We start from the raw sequence: 5,140 nt of genomic DNA, 5'->3' as shown, positions 1-5,140 counted from the left end.
GAGGCTGGAAATCCAAAATCAGTCTCACTGGCCTGAAATCAAGATGTTACGAAGGCCATGTTCCCTCTGGAGGTTCTAAAGAAAGAGTCCATTCCTTGCCTCCTCCAGCTTCTGGTGGCTACCAGCATTTCTTGGCTTGTGGCTGCATCACTTCAATCATCAAAGTCAGTTTCTTCGGATCTCTCTCTGCTCCATCTTCACATCAGCTTCTCCTCCATCTGTGTCAAATCTCCCTCTGCTTGTCTCTTAACAAAGCACTTGTGACTGAATTCAGGACCTGCCAATGATTCAGGATAACCTTCCCATCTCAAGATCTTTTCCAAATAAGATATCATTTACAGGTTTTAGGGATTAGGACTTGATATCTTCGGGACCATTATTCAGCCTACTATACTATCCATCTATAAATGTCATATCAACTGTATGAGAGAAATGTGGCTGAAAGACAAAAATATCATGACATTTTTTCAAGTACGGAAATTTGAAGTATTTTTGTAAGAACTCCTTCAGCACGGGACGCCTGGGTAGCTCAGTGGTTGAGGGTCTGCCTTCAACCCAGGGTGTGATCCTGGAGACACGGGATGGAGTCCCACATCGGGCTCCCTGCGTGAAGCCTGCTTCTCCCTCTGCCAATGTCTCTGCCTCTCTCTCTCTCTCTGTCTCTCAAACAAATAAAATCTTTAAAAAAGAAAAAAAAAAAAAAAAAAGGAACCCCTTCAGCAGTTTTTCCCATGCCTTCTGCATCTGCATTCTTATCTCCTATAACTTGACCTGAAGCACATACAATAACATGCTCATTGGGGTTGTCAAATCATCAGTGAGAGATTAACAAATAGTAATCATTTTTTCCATGGTACTATGCAAGTAAAGAGTAATATTTTAAGTAAAATTTGCCATTATAAAAACAGGTTACTTACTGCATTTTTCAACAATATGGATGGACTTGAGGCCATTATATTTTATGAAATAAATCAGAGAAAGACAAATAGTGTATGGTCTCACATCATACAAACAATATAAACCAAACAGGTTCAACAGATACAGAGAACAGATTGATGGTTGCCAGGGGTTGGGAGTTGAGGGATGGGCAAAACAGGTGAAAGGACTCAAAAGGTACATACTTCCAGTTATAAAATAAGTAAGTCATGGGGATGAATATATAGCATGGTGACCATTGTTACTAATGCTGCACTACATATTTGAAAATTGCTAAAAGAATAGATCTCAAAAGCATTCATCACAATAAAAAAATTGTTTTGCTTACTATGGTGAGAGATGTTAATTAGACTTATTATGGTGATCATTTCACAATATATGCAAGTATAAAATCATTATGTTATACATCTAAAATTAATATGTCAATTATACTTCAATTTTTTTTAATTTTTAAAAAAGGACATTCAAAAGATGAACAATAAACATGCCAAAACATTTGGCCGGAAAAAAAAAAACAGGTCATTTAGTACATGACTTCCTACTACAGTTGTGTCAGGTTACAGGGGCAGAGGCCTTGACAGTATAATAAGTTTGACATTTAGATATAGTGACCACATGGTGAAAGGGAAGAAAACTTAGGATCCTGACAGATAGGGAGTTGGGATACATTAAGCCTGGATTCTGAGTACACCATATCTTCATTGAAGAAGTAATCCAGAAAAAAACTACCTAATAACACAGGAATATAGCAAAGAAACTTAAACCTAATCTTTCTAATCACAAGCTTGCAATTTAAATGACTTTGAGATTTAAATTCACATGAATGGCATGGGAATTTCCACTCAGGCTACTGTTACTTTTGGGGCATATGACAGAAAGAAAAACAGCCCATATCACAGAAATACATGCTCAGGAAAACCACACAGACAGACAGACAGATACACACACACACACACACACAGAGGCTCACTGAAGACACGCAAGCTAAAATAACAAAACAAAATAGGAAACCATAACAAAAAATAGTTAGATGCAATGAACAATAGGATTAGACTCTAAGACTTGTTGAAAATAAAACAGTATGATAGAGATGGTATAAAATGAAAAATATTACAGCGATTAAAATAAAAAGATGATATGACATCATATAAAAGAACAAGTATATTTTAAAAGAAATGAAACACTGAAACATTCAGTTATTTGAATTTATTTATTTTTTTTTAAGATTTTATTTATTTATTCATAGAGACAGAGACAGAGAGAGAGAGAGAGACAGGCAGAGGGAGAAGCAGGCTCCGTGCAGGGAGCCTGACGTGGGACTCGATCCTGGGTCTCCAGGATCATACCCGGGCTGCAGGCGGTGCTAAACCGCGGCGCCACCGGGGCTGCCCAGTTATTTGAATTAAAAAAAAAATTATAGTCAATTAGAAGTATTTAGAAGCAGCTAAAGTGAAAGTTAGTTACCTGGAAAATAAATCTGTAAAAATTGGGGCACCTGGGTGGCTCAGTGGTTGAGTGTCTGCCTTTGGCTCAGGTCGTGATCCCAGGGTCCTGGGATCTAGCCCCACAAAAGGCTCCCCACAAGTAGACTGCTTCTCTCTCTGCCTATGTCTCTGCTTCTCTCTGTGTGTGTTTCTCATGAATAAATAAATAAAATATTTTTTAAAAATCTGTAAAAATTAGTTGGAATGAACAAAGATAGCAAAAAGAAATTTTTAAAAAGAGAATAGTGACGTTAAAAGACCTAGAGAATAGAATTATAAGTTCCAACACATCTTTAATATGATTTTTAGTATAAAAGAATAAAGAAAATGGAAAGAACCATATTAAAGTAATAAAGAATGAAAGCACTAAATTTTTGCATCTAACACCAAAAGCAGAGAGAGCAATAGCAAAAATAAACAAATGTGACTACATCAAACTAAAAAGCATCTGCACAGCAGAGGAAACCATCAACAAACTAAAAAGCCAACTTACTGAATGGAAGAAATTATTTACATATCATATACCTGATAAGGGGTTAATATCCAAAATATGTAAATAACTCCACTCAATAGCAATCATCATCATCATCATCATCATATGATTTGGAATGAACAAAGATAGCAAAAAGAAATTTTTAAAAAGAGAATAGTGACTTTAAAAGACCTAGAGAATAGAATTATAAGTTCCAACATATCTATGGGCATATTATGGGCAGAGGATCTAAACAGAGACTTTTCCAAAGAAGACATACAGATGGCCAACAAATACATGAAAGGGTGTTCAACATCACTAATTATTAGGAAAATACAAACCAAAACCACCATGATACATCACCTGACACCTGTTAGATTAGCCATTATCAAAATGACAAGAAATAACAAGTACTGGAGAGGATATGGAGAAAAGGGAAACTTCACACCCTAGTAATGGGAATGTTAATTGGTCCACTCACTATGGAAAATAGTATGGAGGTTCCTCAAAAGCTACTCAGTCATAAAAAAGAAGAAATCTTGCTATTCGTGGCATGAATTGACTTTGAGGGCATTATGGTAAGTGAAATGAGTCAGAGAGAGACAAATGCTCTATGATTTCACATATATTTGAAATCTAAAAAAACAAAAAAAAAGACGATAAACAAAGCAAAACATACAGATATAGAGAACAGATTAGTGTCTATTAGAGGAGAAGAGAGTTAGGATGGACAAAATGTGTGAAGCGGGTCAATTGTATGGTGACAGATGGTAACTAGACTTATTGTGGCAACTGCTTTGCAGTGTATACAACTATAAAGTTATGTTTTGCCTCTGAAACTATGATATTGTTATTTACAATTTCATCCCAAATTTAAAAAAGGTAAGTCAAAAGGTAAGTCAAAGAAATAAAAATATGACACAAACACTGATGAAATAAAAAGAAATTGAGAAGTTAAAATCTATAGCCAGTTCTTTAAGAAAAAAAAAAGTATTTAACTAGAAGACAGTATTTGCAGCTCATATCAATAACAACAAATTGGAATCTGAAGTATGTTCTAAATATACTGCAAATCAGTAAGAAAATCAACAAGGCATATGTACAAATCACAAAGGAGAAATCTAGAGCAACTAAACAAAAGGCACAGTTGGATAAAAAAAAAAGGAAGAAGAAAACATTTGAGCACCATTTATAATTTATTTTTTTGAGCACCATTTATAATTTAAAAAGAAATTCTAAAAATAAGAGAATCAAACTGCCACATTCAGCAAAGAGATCCAGGAAGACAGGGCTAAAAAAGGGTAACTATTGGATCCCAGAATCTACAAGTCAAGAGTAATCTTTATCAAAGCATCAGCAATAGTAAAATCAGTTTGTAATACATCGAGAAACAAATGTGAAGAAAGGAAATGGAAACAGAGTATTGACTTTCTTTACAAAATTAGATGATCCAGAGGCACCTGAGTGGCTTAGTCCCTTAACAGTCTGCCTTTGCCTCAGGTTGTGATCTTGGGGTCCTGACATCCTGGGTCCTGGGGTCCTTGGGTGGAGCCCTGCTCTGTGCTCAGCAGGGAGTCTGCCTCTCCCTCTCTCTCTCTCTCTCTCTCTCTCTCTCTGCCCCTCCCCCTGATCCCCCTCTCTTTCAAATTAATAAGTGAAATCTTAAACTAAGAAACAAACAAAAAGATGATGCAGGAAGAAGATGTAGTAATAGCTGGAGCTAAGATACCCGCTCAAAGTAGGCTTATTTATTAATTTTTCACTTGATTGTTTTATTACGGAGCTTATTATTAAGCTCAGAAGTAGCCACAAGAGAGGGAAAAGTTCTTAAAGTAAGAGAGAAAATAAATGATAGAGCAATGCTTGGGAGAAAGCAATCAATTGCACCAATGCAAAGTTTAGCCTTGGGCAAAAGAGTAAAAATAATGCCTTAATTTTTAAATTGATGTGTATAGGAGATGGGTCTGCATGAAGTTGAGGACATTTGGTAATATAAGAGAGCAAAGTAAGAGGAAGTGAGTCTAACATTAGGAGAAGTAGAAATGATTTAGATATGACATTGTAGAGATCTAAGCGGATGTCAGACTACAACCATATTTTATTCATGAAAAAAATATATTATACAAAGCTAAATTAAACATGGGCCATCATGCCCTTAAGGAGCTCAGTCTACCAGGAAAAGTGAGACCTGTTCAAACATAACCAAGATAACTAAATTGCCATTCATTCCTCCTTTCTCGATATATAC

This window comes from Canis lupus, chromosome 29, assembly GCF_011100685.1.
Source record: "Canis lupus familiaris isolate Mischka breed German Shepherd chromosome 29, alternate assembly UU_Cfam_GSD_1.0, whole genome shotgun sequence".
Classification (NCBI taxonomy): domain Eukaryota; kingdom Metazoa; phylum Chordata; class Mammalia; order Carnivora; family Canidae; genus Canis; species Canis lupus.
This window is presented reverse-complemented; position numbering follows the sequence as displayed.